Source organism: Myotis yumanensis, unplaced genomic scaffold (genome assembly GCF_028538775.1).
Source record: "Myotis yumanensis isolate MYYU_CA2020_CCGP unplaced genomic scaffold, mMyoYum1.0.hap1 SCAF_18, whole genome shotgun sequence".
NCBI lineage: Eukaryota > Metazoa > Chordata > Mammalia > Chiroptera > Vespertilionidae > Myotis > Myotis yumanensis.
This window is the reverse complement of record NW_027223769.1, coordinates 19,137,000-19,154,490: the sequence shown is the minus strand read 5'-3', so window position 1 is coordinate 19,154,490 and position 17,491 is coordinate 19,137,000. Positions and strand designations below refer to the sequence as shown.

Genomic DNA, 17,491 nt, shown 5'->3' with positions numbered 1-17,491 from the left:
GGCCCAATCAGCTGACTGTCAGCTGGGACGGGCGAGCTTAACCCTTCCCGCGCCGTCACCTCCCCCGGAGGGAGCCAAGCCGAGCGCAAAGTTTGGTGAAAGAGAGCGAAGAGTTTTCCAGAGGGGCTGCGGGAACCCGGGATGTTAGGGAGGTCGGTGTGATTTACTTTGGAGCGCGAAGAGGCCTGTTTTCCGGAGCCCCAGCTGACCAGCCACTCACTCGGCGGGCATTGGCCTGACTGCCCTCTCCTGCCAGCTCCCTGTCCCCAGGATGGTGAATTAGCCTGGCAGCTTTCCCTCCTCGCTCCACCTTCGGCACCCAGGTGTCTGCCCCGGGGATCTTCCTTCCCCTAGCCTGTCTGTGCCCAGAGCTTAAACTTGGCCCCAACTCTTTGTCCCTCTCCCGTTCCCCGCGCGCGAGGGCACAGGGGTCCCGACTGCATGCCTGACGCTGCTCCGCCGCGCTCCTGGCCGGTGGTTCGGGCTCCACGAAGAGAGAATGCCCATTTTATCACCTTCTGTTAAAGGAGGCAGAATAACTTGTTCAGGGGCCATTATGCGCGGGGACCGGCTGCTCGCTGGCGTCGCGTGCCCTTGGGGGGAGCGAACGCCTACGCAAGTTAACTCCGGGAAAGCTCAGAGTCTGGTCAGCCCGGCTCAGCCCTCAGGCTTCCGACTATGGCTGGAGTTTGACCTTTGAGATTCGTTCTCTCTCTCCCTTTCTCTCTTCCTCTCTCTTTCTCTCTTCCTCTCTCTTTCTCTCTCTCTCTCTCTCTCTCTCTCTCTCTCACAAACACACATAACACACACATACACACACACACACAGGCTTACTCACCCCTATGAAATCTGACCCCTGTTTATCAGGGTCCCGCGCGCCCTTTGCACTTTTATGTTTCAGTAATTATTCCATACTCGATCGTGGCGAGGAACCAGGGGGGGGCGGGGGGGAGAAACAACACCCCATCGTTCCCCAGCTCCCCTCGAAGGGTTAAATTTTAAACCGAGGTTTCTCGGACAAGCCCGGAAAGCCAGAGTGGGGGTGGGGTGGGGAGCAGCTTCTCCCCCTCCCCATTACAGATGCTAATAATTGTTCCATTTTCTAGATCGATTCTTTTAAAGCTCATGCAAGAAGGAAAAAGAAAAAGGAAAGAAAAGAAAAAGGAAACAACCAACAACTCTGTTTCTAAGATTTTAAAGCGATAGGCAAGTCGGAGAAGCCGAGATTTACTATTTGGGGGAAAGCAAGAGTGCGCGAGCGAACCCAGCGTTTGGAAGACCAGCCCGCCTGCTTGGATGTTGGGACTGTTGATTCTTCCAATTAATGAAATGCATTTGGTGTTAATGCTATTTTTTTTTTTTTTTTTTTTTTTACTTTGTGGGAGGGGGAAACACTAGGAGGGTGCATTAAGAAAAGAAAAAAAATTCTGAAAAGCCTGCAAAAGGATCGAAGAGTGAAAACTATTGTTGGAGCGAGTTGGTTTTTACCTCAACAGCGCCACCTTTCGGCAAAGGTCAGTTGAAATTGATCCGTGTCCAGTTTTGTTGAAGTGAAAAGAAGCTGGTTTCCCAAGGTGGGAGGAGGAAAGAGGCGCAGGAAGTTTGACTGCAGTGGGAGAACCCAACATTGTAGGTAAGGGGCTGAGGACAGTGCAGGCAGGTGAGGGAGTTATTTTCCCTCCACGGTCCCCCTGGATTGTCGACCAAGGGGACAGGGGACACAGAAGCCTTTTGGAGTGTAATTCTGTCTCAGAGACTTGAGCAAGTGGATCCCATGTAATAGGGCCCCAAGCCCTTTAAAAGTGCCAGGATGGATTTCCAGCGGGCTTTATGGCAATATCAATAGAATTAAAGTTACTTGTAATTCAGTGATAAATGAGATGTCTCTAGTAAGTAAGATTAAGTGCAGCGCTATAAAGTTGTTTATCTGAAAAGTAATTCTCAGAAAACCTGACTTCTGACACTTAGTCATATATTAAGCCTCACGTCTTGAACATTGCACTTCAGAAGGCTGTCACCCACCCCACAGCATACTTTACTATTTATATCGAGACCTTAGGTGTCACTCACTGGCTTCAGACTCCAGATTAGACTTGTGTTAATTTCTCTGATGCTGGCAGCCTTGGTTTCAGCAGACCCCAGGGTTCCTAACGAGAGAATCCCCCAATACAGGTTGGTAGGCGCATCAGAATCCTAAAAGGCCTGTTGGTATTTTCCAGAAAAGCACCTTTTCTTTTCATCATTACTTCAGCGAAGTTGTTTATAAGGGTAGTTTTGGTTTTATGGGAATACTTTGTCTATTACCAGTTTGGAGAAGAAAGGGTGACGGTTATGTCAATATTTATGCAACCTAACAGAATTCCTTTGCTTTCCACCTCTTAAACAGTATTTTACCTAGTAATGAAGTTAAGGGATTATAGCTTGTTTATTCAGAGGAAAATCTTAAACTACATAAACATACGATGTCATTTAGCATTGTTCATAGCAGTAGTTTTCTAGGCTTTTAAAAAATCATTAGCCACAAATGTCTGAAGTTTGTAATTATTCATGTGAAACATGAATTTAAATGTAGTTAGGAAGAATTGATTCTTTTTTTTGTTTATAATATATATATTTTTTTTTTATCCTTTGGCATCACATTTTTGTTAAAAGCTGTAAGAAATGATCCTTGTCTCTCAAGAAAGTATTTTTGGCCAGGAGCACTGAAACTTCTGCATTCATAAACAACATATATAAACAAAGTTCGCTCATGACGAAGACCATGTGATATAGATTCATGGCCATGCACCTAATTGTTGCAATTATATATCATTTCTAGAAATTAAATGCTCATGTTTGGGCAGCTAAATGTATTATTATCTGCACTTTTTTTATGGTTTATTTCTGTACACTGCTGTTAAGCCATGGTATTTTTCTTTCTCGTATTGCAGAGTCTTTTACAGTCTCTTATTTTCTCTCGGAAAAAGAAGAGAGGACCAGAATTATTTTTTAGATGTGTAGCAGTAGTGCTCTCAGACTTATAACTGAATTCTCATTTTTGTCCTTTTTACTTTATTATTTAGTGATTCCCAGGGGTGTCCAAACATTTACAGTTCTCCGTTAGTGGCATTTCTTTGACAACAATTGAGCTCTCTTATTTTAATTAGTACTATTCAGGTTTTTGATTCTGTACAATTACAGCAGGCCACACTTCCTTAGACTTCTTTGCTCACATTGTTTGTTTCACTTCTCTCCAAGCCCATGTAATCCAACTACAATACGAACCCTGTTTCTGTACTGCTTAATATCCCCTTGCTATATATACGCTAGTAATCTCTGTAGAACAATATAGAGTAATTTCGAAACCATGCGTTTGTCATTATTGACCAATTCAAACCAGTAGCATTAAAGTTTCTGAAAGCCGTGAATATTTATAGAAGAATTTTGGAAGGGAGGAGGGCATGAGTCGAATCATGTAGAAGATTGCGAAACCGTAACATCTAAAACACAACTGTAGATTCGTGTCAGTATATACACGGCGACTTTGGACAAAAAGAAGAAAAATCCTGTTCGTGTCCAAATGACAACGATTAAAAGTTAAAAATAATATATATATATATTTTTTCCTGATGGTGAGTTACAGCTACTCAGGTATATCATGTTGGAATCTGACATAGATAATCTGAAAAAAAAACAAAATGCACCAAGAAGTGTAGTGTCTGTTCTCCTTGTTTCTTCAGGAGCTGATTTTATGGTACAGAACTAACCAGAGTCCGCTCCGTTTCACTGTGAACCTAGCTAAAGTGATTTGAGAAAAGTAACTGGATGATCACATAGACTGTTCTTAGGATGTTAGATACATCCTCGTAACAGTCTTTAGTTAGCAGGGTAAGTAAATCACAAATCACTGTGAGCAGATTCATGGAGGAAAATTAATAGAATCAGGCGAGATAATCTGATAAGGGCAAAATTGCTGAGGAAACAGTCTTGCCTCATATTGGAGAAGGTGAAACAACAGCCTGATTACTAGGAGTCGTTATGAATAGGTGAATTATGTGCTAAATAATCATCAGAGTAATTCAGCCTTTATTAATTCTTTTCTCTTTAAGCGATTCACAGTTGTAAGTTAAAGCCGATCTCTCTTTGAAGACACATCTTTTATAATTTTTATTGGAGGTAATTTATTATTTGCATTACCTGTATTTACTTCATAATTGAACATTTTGCATTCAAATTTATGTAATGCATTATGCTTGAGAATATATTTCTGCCTGATTAGCATAAATAGTCACTTACCTCATGAATTACTAACAAAGTTTATCTTAAAATATAGGTTTTTTTATTAAGTGGAACACAAACATATGTACAATAAATTCTGATTTTCCGGTGCAGTTAGAGAACAGCTCACATTTGATTTCGGTGAAAAGAGGCTACAAGGGGGAGAGGAGTAATCTTGAGAAGGAGGCAAAATGCAAATGAGATAGGTAGGCCTCCTTCAAGGGGGTGTTTTCAGATGGGGGTGTATGCCTGGAGTGGGCAAGGGGCAAGTGCTAAAGGACGGTCTGGGCTCTCCATACACTGTTTAGGTGGCTGACTGGGTGATCTCCACATGGACTGTGGATCCGGAAGAAAACTATAACTCAGCCTCTATACCTTTTTGAAGGACCATGCTAGCAAGTGAATCACATTGACTGGATTTGGGGATTGTTCATTTTATGTTAATTTTATTTGTTGTCTGTTTGCTGGTTTTGGTCTCCTTAGAGTCCCACTGTAGAACACACTATACCTCGTTCAATACAATACTCATTGTTTTGCACTAGAGATGAGACAAACCCAGTTATTTTTTTAAGTGAGAATTCCTGGGCAGGTCTCCCCAAATTTGCTCAGTCCCCTTCCCGTTCTTCACCTAAAAAAGACACCCAATCTAGCCTGGCAGACAGGAGGTGATTAAGAGTTCTATGCAAACATTAACATTTGAATGCAAGCACTTCTAGTTTTATCGCAATAGACGGAAATACTAAATGCCCAGGCCTCTTTCCCCACCCTGGCCTTTCCAAATCAGCAGATCTCCCTTATTCCCTTTTCCAGGGCATAGCCATTTCCTTAGAGTTTTTTTTTTTTCCCCTCTCCCTTCAATTAGAGACTGCTTATGATTCCTCCTCCATTGTCATCCCGTTTGATCCGATTCACGGCTTACACTCATGAGGGAATTTGTTTCGAAAGCATTCAACCCTTCAAAGATTTTTATTGTGCTGAAATCAGAACTGATGAAAAAAAAAGCAGGGATAAAAAATAAGGGGGACCTGCTATTGGGACATTGCTTATTCAGGCTGCATCTTTTATGTGTGGTAACTCAGAGGACAGGCTGTGGGCGGCGCTAGCTCTGGAAGTTTGGGTCACCCTGGGGATGGGGTGATTCGAAGGGACTGCTCCAGAGGCATTTACCAGCCATTCGACCTGGGAAATGGAACCTGGAGTTTTAGAATACTCAGCCCAAACGTAAATACTCGTGTGATTACCAGGAGGAGTATGTTGATGCCAATGATTGCTGAATTTGTGTGTTTCTGAATTGGCTGTGGCCCTGTTTTATATCTTAGTTCTTGGTTGCATGATGGGTTTTGCTGTGCTGTTCTGTTCATTGGACACGCAAGATATGCCCAGTGACACCCTCCCAGCATCATTCATCACGACAGTGTTTCTGCTCGAACAGAGAATTGGGCAAAGCAACCCTCCTCACAATAAAAAGTGAAGTCACATTTATAGACCTTTCTGGTATTCTTATTTAGTTATTTTATAACAATGAGACATGCTATCTGTTAAATATAATCCTTTGCATAAGACAGAAATAGGAGGCTACCAAACAAAAGAACCACTATTTCCCACTTCACCCCAAGCCTCTAATCCTGGTCTCAGGTGTTACCATCTATAATAATTGGGGTCCATGCATATACTTTTTATAGAATGGAATCATGGTATAAAATCAAGCTTTTTTAAAACTTGCGTTCCCAGCAGTAACACATCCACCTTAATATCCCCAAAAAGTGGTTTGGAGCACTCCTCTCTCCTTTGGCAGAACTTATCTAAGAGAATCTCAGATGGCGGAGTTTAGAGATCTTACCTTAACAGCCTCCTTCCTTCTTTACAACATTCTGGCACGTGAGTTGACAGAATGCAGGATCGATTTTACTAGGCCCAGCAGACACCGTGCGTAGGACCCATGAGACTGTCCGGGGCCTAGGAGAACATTTAAATTTCTTTTAAAATCAGAGGAAAGGAAATGAATATAATGCAACATGTATTATATCTGTCATTATACCAACAGAGTCATAAAATGTAATTAAATGTTTATGGAAGAAGGGGTCCACAGAAACCAAAGTGCCTCACAGCTACAAAAGTCCAAGTGCAGTCCCAACGACATGCACTTGATTGCCCCCAGTGACAGGGTGCTCACTACCTCTCAATTTTACCTTACACCCTGACCATCTATCTTCCCACAGTTCTTGAGGTGGTCAGCCAAGCTTTATGTTGGTTTGTCTAGTATGAAGTCATATCCCCTTCTTCTATACACAAGTCCTGATTTCAGACACTCAGAAGGCCATGAGCCCTTATATCCCTCATGCTCTCTGGGGAATAGAAGACAACCAATGTGATGACACCTCCTCCCTACCTTTCGTATTCCATTCGAAACATAGTCAGTGCCTTTAGCATTTCCACTTACGCCTGAATTTTAAGTGCCTCTGCCTCTAGGTGGCTGACTCCCAGATGTGCCCACCTGGCAGTTGTCCCCCTGGAGGGTTCAGGTCCTAGAACTGAACCCAGATTCCCGGGTGTGAGCTTCTCAGCACAGCAACGGCCACCCTCCGCCTCCTGGGGCCAAGTCTGGCTGCTGTTCCTGCAGACCATAATTGCAGGAGCCTCGGCAGACATATAACACCGGTGACTCACTGTGCACGGCCCGAGGCCTTTTCTTCTCACATTTCCCCCTCCTCTATTCGTGTGCTTATGTTTTTTGAGCCCAAGCACAGAAACGCACAACCATGCCCAGTAGGCTTCATCTCATTAGGTTCAGCCTGGTCCCTGCTTGTGTGAATCTCTGTGGATCTAAAATATGCCATCGACTTGTTTTAATTTGCCTCCCAGCTTTGTGGCAGCTGCAGATGAAATTGATGTGCTTTTTTATGACTTAACCTCTCAGAAGCAGTTCCCTCCCCTGCAAAATGGGATATTGTCAGGATTAGAGATTGTGCCTGCGATGTGAGGCCACGGAGGAGCTCTGTGAATGGTTCGTGTTTTTCTGAATTTCCTACCCTCTCCCCCAGTTGTTAATAACAGCATCGGAATGGACAAGACCCAATGGGGCCCCAGCGGAGACCGTCCCTCCCCACCCAATCATTTACACAAAATGACTTGCAGGATTATTCAAGTCTCCTAGTGGTCATTTAAAATTAAATGGCCTTATAACATCTCTAATCATCAGGGAAATGCACATCAGGATCACAATGAGATACCACTTCACACCTGTTATCATGGCTATCATCAAACAGACAAAAGATAAGTACAGTATTGGTGAGGATGTGGCAAAAAGAGAACCCTTGTACACTGTTGTGCAGCTGTCTGAAGGTTTCTCAAACACTAAAAATAGAGTTATCCTACAATCAAGAAATCCCACTTCCAGGTATACATCCCAGGGAAATGAAACCAGCATCTTGAAGAGATATCTGCTCCCCCATATTCATTGCAGCATTATTCACCATGGCTAGAATCTACATGTTTGCCCTCGGGTGAGTGGATAAAGAAAATGGGGTGTGATATACACTACGGAATATTATTCAGCCTTAAGAAATAAGGAAATCCTGGCATGTGTGACAACATGAATGAACCTGGAGGACATCATGCTAAGTGAAATAAGCCAGACACAGAAAGACAAACACTATATGAACTCACTTATATGCGGAATCTAAAAAGGTCACACTCATAGACGCAGAGAGTAGAATGGTGGTTACCAAGGACTAGAGGGCTGGGGAACTGGGGAGATATTGGTCAAAGGGTACAAACTTTTAGTTATGCATGATGAGTAAGCTCTGGAGACCTACTGTATAACACAGTGACTATAGTTACAGCTACTACTGTATTGTTACAGTGACTGTAGAATACAATGACTGCTGTACTGTAAACCTGAAATTTGCTAAGCGGGTAGATTTTAAGTATTCTTGCTACACCCAAACACACACACACAGAAAATGGTAACTATGTGAGGTAATAAGTATTTTAAATTGTGGTGGTCACTTCACAAGGTATATATATATATACCAAAACATTACATTGTACACCTTACATGTATATAATTTCTATTTGTCAATTATACCCCAATAAAGCTGAAAAAAAACACCACACACAACAACCTGAATTGGCCTATTGGGTAATTGGGCTCATTTGAAACTAAATTGCTCCAGCTGAATGTCCACACACATCCTTCTAATAAATTCTAAAGCAACTTTACTTTCTTCTGGTGTAGGCAAAGTTCTCCGTCGAAGAAGGCAGATTGCTTAATGGTTTGATGTGTCACCCACCCGGATTTCTGTAAACTTTGACCTGTCAAAATTGTCCAGAGTTGAGACCTCAGAGACTAATAAAAAAATAGACGTTGCCCGGAAAACTCAAGCAGAAGAGCTCTGTCTGTGTAGAAAAGCATCTTTGAGATCTGTTCTTTCTTCCCCGTTTTTCTTTCTTGTTTAGATTGCCAACTTCCCTGCCATTTCCTGATGCCAGTTTTGAAGCCGGGAGACTCCAAGTCATTTTCTCAAATAGAAAGAGTTCAGAGTTTCCAGTGTCCACCTTTGAATTGCATTTGTTTCCCCCTGGTACCTCGCGAAAGGACCTAACTGTGCAAGCTTTTGCAGAATCTGCCCGTCATGGCTCCCATCTTGCCCCCTATCAGAGACACCTGGGAATGAGAGCAGAAAAGAGCCTGTGAGTTTATGACCTGCTATCTGTGGTCTTGGTCCAGCCACAGGGCTCGGGGCTGTCTGGTTCTACAGACCCAGCCCGGGACCATCAGGGCTCTGGAGGAATGACGGGGGCTCTTCAGGCAAGCATCACTGACTGTGGGCTCTGGTCTGTGAAGGGCTGCTGGTCAGGGATGAGTGATGTGGGTGCTGGTAGATTGTGGTGGGGGAGGGTACCTAGAGAAAACCTATTAATTCACCCTCTGACCTCAGCAAAGTGCTTCAATGTCTTCCTCCAACTCATTTTTTAAAATATATTTTTATTGATTTCAGAGATGAAGGGAGAGAGAGATAGAAGCATCAATGATGAGAGAGACTCAATGATAGGCTATCTTCTGCATGCCCCACACTGGGGATTGAGCCTGCAATCGGGACTTGTGTCCTGGAATTGAACAGCAACCTCCTGGTTCACAGGTCAATGCTCAACCACTGAGCCACACCAGCCGGGCTCCAACTCATTTTTTTTTTCAGGCTGCAAAGGAATTGAACTGCATGAGGAGGTTAGAAAGATTCTGGATTGCATGGAAGGAATGTTCTCAGCCCTTTGAGATTAAACATAGGTAGCTAAACACAGACCAGACACCCATACACACAGACAAAACTGTCATACTGGATTCTTGTAGAGCATTGCTGGGTCAGAATGGTAAAGTTAGAATATCTTTGGGGTCAGAATGGCGGGGCCAAACATCTCCAGGCCAGAGGATGCTGTGGTTTTAGGTTAATAATGTTTAGAGCCTCTGGTGGCAGAGCAGTGAGGCAGTAAAGCATCGATTTTTGAGGGTCATGGAACAAGGAGACATATTCAAGAGATGCTATCGTTTGGCACCAGGCCAACAAGCGTGTGAATCCTGCTCCATCCCAGGTGTGAGACCTGGGCATGTTGGTTGACCACCCTGGGCCTCAGTCTCTTCCTCAGTCAAAGGTAAAGAGTATTTTTTTTTATTGTGATGAGCATATACATCAAGTGCTTGGCACATGTCACCCTGATAAGTGCTCAAATGAATGAAATCTATTAGCATGTGCCTAAGTCTGAGTTTATATTCTTCCACACAGTTTCCAGTAATGGGGCCTAGAGTATACTAGGGACTCAGGAAATGTTTTCTTCTGTGTTTTATGCTCCTGACTTATGGTTGTAGTTACCCTGAACCTTCAGCAGATCTTTTTCTCCTGAGTTTTGCATAATTTTGCTCACCTGGAACTCCACCCCTCCCCTTCTGCCCTTCCCTCTCCCCTATCTCCTGGCTAATTTTTTATTCTTCTTCAAGTCTTGTATTTCCTCTTAAAAGCTTTACCTGAGCCCTGTGCCCAGTAGCCCCAAAGCCGGCTGGGTGTTCATTCTCTGCACTCACTGCCATGTAGTCCTCATGATACCATATTAGTTCCCCACCTACCCCGCATGAAGCCTGGGCCGATACCTCTCATCTCCCCAACTCCTTTGCCTAATACAGGCAAAGTAGGTACCCAGTGATTGTTCATTCAATGAAAGTGACTAAACACACGCTTGGATTCCCACCTCTTTTTTGAAGTACTAACCCACGCAGAATGTACTGCCAGGTGTCCCAGAAAACATGGCTCCGATAGGAAGCATTGCAACAAGACAATTCTTCCATTCACCTCTCACTAGTCCAATTGGCCCATCCCTCTATTACCAGGATGTTTATCTTGTTCACTAATTAACCTATATCTTCCCAAGATGGAATTGGGTGGAAAACTTGGTTGAGATGTGTGGGCCCTGAGCCTGCAGTGGCAATCTGTTTGTTTTGCTGGGATGAAATTTTGGATGAATGAAGGGATGCAATGAAATACAGTACCTGGATAGGCAAGGCGTGCTGTTCACTTTCCTGGCTGCTGCTGCCAAAGAGGGCCCTTTTCAGCCTTGAGTCACAGCTGCCTTAAGGCACACAGATACTATTTTGTTATTGCTAAATAAGAATGCTGGCCTGCCCCCATTTCCACAGGCCCAGATCTTGCTCATTCTTCAAGCCACAGCTCACGTACAGAGTTGTACATGAAGTGTAGCACAGTGACTGGCATCTCATAAGCATTTAATAAAGCTTAGTTGTTAATGCCACAGCTTCCCCAAGCCTGCTCGGGCTCCTGCCTTTCAATTGCGGATCCCTACGGTTGTAGCTTAACCTGTTTTCTGGAACCTTCTGTAGCTTTGGGGAGCAGCACTGTGTAATGGTCAGGCAGAGACAGGTTCAAGGTTGGTTTCTGCTACTTACTTGCTGTGCTATCTCCTAGGAGGTCCTTATAGGTTCTTTGAGTCTCGGTTGTCAGCGAATAATGGAATGCTATTTAGCCCTCTTTGAGTTGTAGGTGAAAAAATTTTTGACCTAACTAGGCTGAAGCAAAAAGGGAACATATTGGTTCACATGACTAAAATGTGCAGGGACAAAGCTGGTTTCAGGTGTGGCTGGGGACAGGAGCCATATGATGTCATTGGATGTGGCTTCCTTTCACCCACAGTCCCTACACTACATTTTACTGACTGGACACCAACCTGTAGGGCTCCCTATGGGAGATGATGGTGGGAGCAGCTCCAGTTCTAAATCCCCCCAGGGTAGGTCCAATGGGGTCAGTTTGAGTCCTCAGCAGGACAGATCAAAGTCATGGTTTGGGTCGTTGAATTGCTCTGGGTCATTAGGTTATCCACCCAGGCCTGAACCGATCTCTGTGGCAAAGGATGAAATATGCTGATTGGCTTAGACTTGGACTCCAAAATGGAGTGGACAGGGACCAGGGGACTTCTCTGAGCCTCTTTGAATTATGGGAGAGCCACTTCAGCACCATGGAGCCCCGCCTTCAAATGATAACATAACTAACAGCCTACATGTGCATGCTACTCACCCAGATCTTGCCCTCAGTTTTAACTCATTGATCTTTGCAACAGTCCTCTGAGATATGTGTTGCTGTTATTTGTATTTGACTAAGGAGAAAACAAAGGTACAGAGATGTTATGGGGCTTTTCTAAGGTCACTCGGCTGGTGAGTAGTACAGGTGTGAATCCAGTCATAGTTGCAAAGTCCCTGCTCCCAACCACTTCCCTTTATAATATATAGGGTGTCCCAAAATTCACGCAAGATTTGAATTTTGCGTGAGCATTAACAACAACAACAACAAAAAATAAAAGCCTAATTTTACTTGGTTTATTGAATCAGATTCTAATATCTGTAGCCTTTTGATTTCAATCCCTTCAATTTGACAAGCATTACCAAGTACCAATTATGGCCCAGGAGCAGGGACAATGAAGACCAATGAAGACCACAGCTTTGCATATGTGTCAGCAAAGCCGTGGAGGCCATTTACCCAATGTGCTATTCCGTACATAACCCTATACTGTATACTTTATGAATCAATAAAAAATTTACAATTTTTAATTATAAACCTGTGTTTTCTATCAAAATTACTTCTTGCGTGAATTTTGGGACACCCTATACTAGAGGCCCAGTGCACGAAATTTGTGCACTTGGGTTGGGGGGTTCCTCAGCCTAGCCTGCACCTTCTCGCAGTCTGGGAGCCCTCAGGGGATGTCTGACTGATGGCATAGGCCCTGCGGGGAGTGGGCCTAAGCCGTCAGTCAGACATCCTTAGCGCTGCTGCGGAGGCAGGAGAGGCTCCCGCCACTGCTGCCGCTGTGCTCACCAGCCGTGAGCCCAGCTCAGCAGTGCTCCCCCAGTGGGAGTGCACTGACCACCAGGGGGCAGACACTCAATGCAAGAGCTGCCCCCTGGTGGTCAGTGTGTGTCATAGAGACCTGTCGTTCTGCCATTTTATCAATTTGCATATTAGCCTTTTATTATATAGAATTGTAAAGGGGGGGACAGACAAGAAATTAATAGACAAATCAAGATATACTATAAAGTAATGTAATGTAGTTTAGTCTGGTATAATGTAATATAATCCTATGTAATAAAAGACTAATATGCAAATTGTCCCCTCGACTGGGAGTTCAACCAGGGGGTAGGGCTGTCTGGCCAACTGCCTGAGACCCCGCCCCCTGGCCAGCCCCACCCCCGATTGGCCAGACACCACCTGTGCATGAATTCATGCACCGGGGCCTCTAGTATAATAAATAACATAACTATAATATAGCATTGTATATCATCATATCATATATCATATGGTATCATATCACATGGTATCATATTACATGACAGGCCTTGGTAAGCGGCAGCCCATATTTGTATCCATCTCTATAACATCCATCACCAGCATGAGCATCAGAGGTGTTGAATGAGTGTTGGCCAGCTGAATCATTTTATGTGTACCGTGTGAAGCCTTTGATCAGATAATCCTGTTTCTGCCATGGCAACGTCATCATCTTACATTCCTATGTTTGTTTCAGTCACACAAGAAGAACAAATGATTAAAAGGAGAAGACTGAGGAAAGATCAGGTGAGCTGAAGTTTCTAGACCTCCAGCTCTCTGGCTTCCAATAGTGGTGGGAACTTAAAAAATGACACGCTGCCCATGTGTCCCTAAGACCATCCTGTTGGACACTCTCAGTGTAAAAGATCCAAGGAAATCTGTTCTATAGACAGGTGGAAAAGGAGTTAAATGGCAAATTCGAAGGATACAGAGCTTTCGTGACTTAATCTTTTTCCCCTTCTTTTTAAAAAAATGCCTTTTCTGTTTTGAAATTTCTGTGACTATTCCTAAATTTGTGTTTGCAACACACAAATATGCATTGGTCTGTTTGCAGGTTGGTTTTGAGCATTAAGATGCCCAGGGTATGCTGAGAAGTGATCATTTTGTGTTTTATTTAATGATGAGCATGTCCCCTCTCTTGACCTTCTCACAGCGTAGACATGAAGGCAAATGAAAACCCTGGGATCTCCGCACTTCATTCCTGCCTCCAACCTTATAGCCTAGTATTATGAGAGGCATTTAATCAAAGCATAGAAACAATTATAATAACAGCCTGAAATTACATTCACATCTGCAATCGGAATTGCTAACATCTCGCCTCCCTCTACCATGCTTCTGTTGTCTGATTTCAGCTCCCTTGTGTGACTAAGAGTCTAGTCATTAATATCACACCCACCAACTTTATTGGAATTTACTGTCAGAAAGGTCCGTTTCCAGCAACTCCCTGAGCTGAATGGAGCTGCTGTGCCAGATTTGCTCATCCATTGCACAAGTCCATGCATTTTCTTTGTACTGGAATCACTCCCCAAACTTGGGCACCAACATGAGATTGCTATCCATTTTCTATGTGACAGGGTGGAAAGACTTGGTTTAAAGTCATATGCTACCATAATTCGACTGACTACTAGAACATTATTGCCCACATTCTTACCTTTTTAACAACACTGGGGTGATTTAGTAGTAATGTAATAGTAACAATGGCAATAACAACAACAACAACAACAACAAATCTACCCGTTTACAGGAACTGATGGGAAGAGACACATAATGCAGACCCCACAAAGAACTAGTAATGAAAATCTGGAAAATGGGAAATTCTATAAGACAAATATTCCAGTTTCTTGCACAATTAAATGACCTGTAAAAGACAGGGGGTGAGGGGAGACTAGTATAGATTAAAACTGACTTTCTTTCTTTCTTTCTTTCTTTCTTTCTTTCTTTCTTTCTTTCTTTCTTTCTTTCTTTCTTCTTTCTTTCTTTCTTTCTTTCTTTCTTTCTTTCTTTCTTTCTTTCTTTCTTTCTTTCTCTTTCTTTTTCTTCCTTCCTTCCTTCCTTCCTTCCTTCCTTCCTTCCTTCCTTCCTTCCTTCCTTTCTTCCTTCCTTTCTCTCTCTCTCTCTCTCTCTCTCTCTCTCTCTCTCTCTCTTTCTTTCTTTCTATGTATTTTTATTGATTTCAGAGAGGAAGGGAGAGGAAGAGAGAGATGGAAACATCAATGAAGAGAGAGAATCATTGATTGACTGCCTCCTGCACGCCTCCTACTGGGGATCAAGCCCACAACCCAGGCATGTGCCCAGACCTAGAATTGAACCATGATCTCCTGGTTCATAGGTCAACTTTCAACCACTGAGCAACATTGGCTGGGCCAGACCTTCTTTTAGAAGGTGGCTCAAAGCAGAGAGGCAGCAGTAGACCAGTGAGAGAGCTGGCTTGAGAGAGAGGCAGGGGCAGATGCTGCCCACCCTGCATTTCCTTTCCCACACCCTTCCTTTCACCCTGGCTGACTTCACCTATGAGACCCCCTTCCTGGGGAGGCCTTCTTTGACTACTTCTCCCTAATCCAAGCGGGGTGGTTTATTTTCACTCTGTGCTCAAAGGGCCCCTGGCATGAATTTTGTGACTGAACATTGCAATTGTATATTTTTTAATGAAAAAAAATTGAGGTGATTGTAGTTCTGCCTGCAGTTGAAAGGAATAATATGCAACGTTATTGCATGTGTAGGTTCGAGTGACCATCACCATACTCAAGATACAGATCATTTCCACCTTGAGAACCCCTCCTGCTAGCCTTTGTAATTGCCTTTGTACACATCTATTTCCCTCAGGATTCTGTGAGCACCATAAGCCAGGACATAAACTATGTCCTGGTTCAGGCTAACTCAAACCAGCACATGGCTTCTAGGTGGTCCCATGTGAAATGTCTGTGTACTAAATTCTATCACAGTAAGAGAATGGGGAATTAAGACTACTATCTAGAAAGGCTTTGGCCAAGAAGGAGAGAAAACATCCCAAGGCACGTAGTACTAAAGAGATACAATATGTTAGGACCTTTTCCTCTGTAGAGGATTGTGAAGATCTCAGTGATATCTGGGGCTTTATATTGCCTTAAGAAATCACCTGCTCAGGTGACTCCAAGAGAGACTTGCACCAAGGGAGGGACCAATCTCTCTGCGAAAGGAAGCATGAACACCAGACTTTTATTTTCTGGTTCTAATTTGGTTCCTTTGTTGTTGTTTTGTGTGCGTGCGTATGTGTGTGTATGTGTGCGTGTGTGTTTTAAATATATTTTTATTGATTCAGAGAGGAAGGGAGAGGAAGAGAGAGATAGAAACATCAATGATAAGAGAGAATCATGGATCAGCTGCCTCCTGCACACCCCCCACTGGGGATTGGGCCTGCAACCCAGACATGTGCCCTGACTGGGAAGTGAACCGTGACCTTCTGGTTCATACGTCAACGCTCAACCACTAAGCCACACTGGTTGGACATATTTGGTCCCTTTGGCATCATCTTTCCATGAGTTTAAGGCACTTGCAAATTATGGACTCATGGTGATTCAGGCCTGGGGACATATGAAGCCTGGTGGGCAAGGGATTGGAGGGACCCAGCAGGAGTCTTAGGCTTTGTCTTCTCTACACTATCTTATGACAGGCTTGGGAGAAGGCAAGTTTTCTTTCATTGGTCATAGACTCATTCTTGGGTTTCATCTTACTAATGGCAGAATGTTCAGAAAATGTCTTGGAATAGTAGGGATCCTTAAATTATCCCCAAGTCCCTAGTCATGTGCTTCACTGATGCATGAAGACACCTGTGAGGCTTCTGAATTCCTAGGCTTTAATGAATGAACAAATATCAAAGTGTGTCAGATGACTCTGAGTTCCATTTAAGCTCAAATCCTGAAAGGGTGGTGACCATTATTAAGATCACCAAGTATCAGATCCTCACTTATGGAAAGTTTGTTTACATCAGGCTTTGTGCTATTTGGGTAGATTAAGGGATAAATAATCCTGTCAGTCATTCACATAGCATTCCATCTGCCTGTCCATCCATCCATGCATCCATTCATCCATCCATTTTTATGTCCAGAGTGCAACCCTTTCTTAGGAGCCCCATGGGACAGGTGAAAGGCCACTGAGGCAATAGTAGCTTTTTTTAAAAACTTGTTTGCAATATTTTCGAGGCACAAATATATCTTTGCCTCTTAGACACAACAAGAACACCAACCCTTCAGGATATATGTGAATAGCTTATTGGTGACAAAAAGGACCAATGTTCTTTTTCCTCCTGTTTTAAGTAAGAATAAACTTGAGCGTCTGAACAGAAAAGGAAGTGATTGTTGTGGATATGTCCCCTCTCCCCAGCACTTAATATATTTTACGTTTTGGTTTCCCAGAAGTGAAAATCTCATGGAATGTGATTTTTCCCTCACTGGTATCTATTATATCTCCAGGGAAATCTACTACACATAAAATGCACTGTGTTTATTCAGTTTCACCTGGAGAATAAAATATCTTCCAACAGCTTCAGTGAGCCTTCACTAGGCTTCACCTTGATGGAACACACCTCACAGACAGAAGTCCACACCGATCGGCCTATTCTCATTGGTCCCCCTATTGTGAGAGCCAACTGATTTGGATGGAATTGAATATTCTCTTGAAGGTTCAAAGGTGTGTTTTCTTGAACCCAGTTTAGAAACCAAGGTACTCACCTAAAACAACAGAAGGTGCCATGTGATGTACGCTCCCATTATTCTGCACTGTACTAACCTTCCCTAGCACGTAGAAATAAAATGTAACTGGCTGGCCCCTAATTTCTGCAAACACAGTGATATATTCTCACGGTAAGTGCCCTTATTGCA

At 43.4% G+C, this 17,491-nt stretch overlaps 1 long non-coding RNA gene across 1 annotated transcript in view; it reads right to left on the bottom strand.

Moving 5' to 3' along the window:
• The window catches only part of LOC138996985 (uncharacterized), a 354,380-nt gene extending 348,198 nt beyond the window's left edge, over positions 1-6,182 (bottom strand). Inside the window, exon 1 of the long non-coding RNA XR_011468878.1 lies at positions 6,098-6,182. This is a non-coding gene — a long non-coding RNA (uncharacterized lncRNA). The remainder of the gene's footprint in view (positions 1-6,097) is intronic.
• Between the last annotated feature and the right edge of the window lie 11,309 nt (positions 6,183-17,491).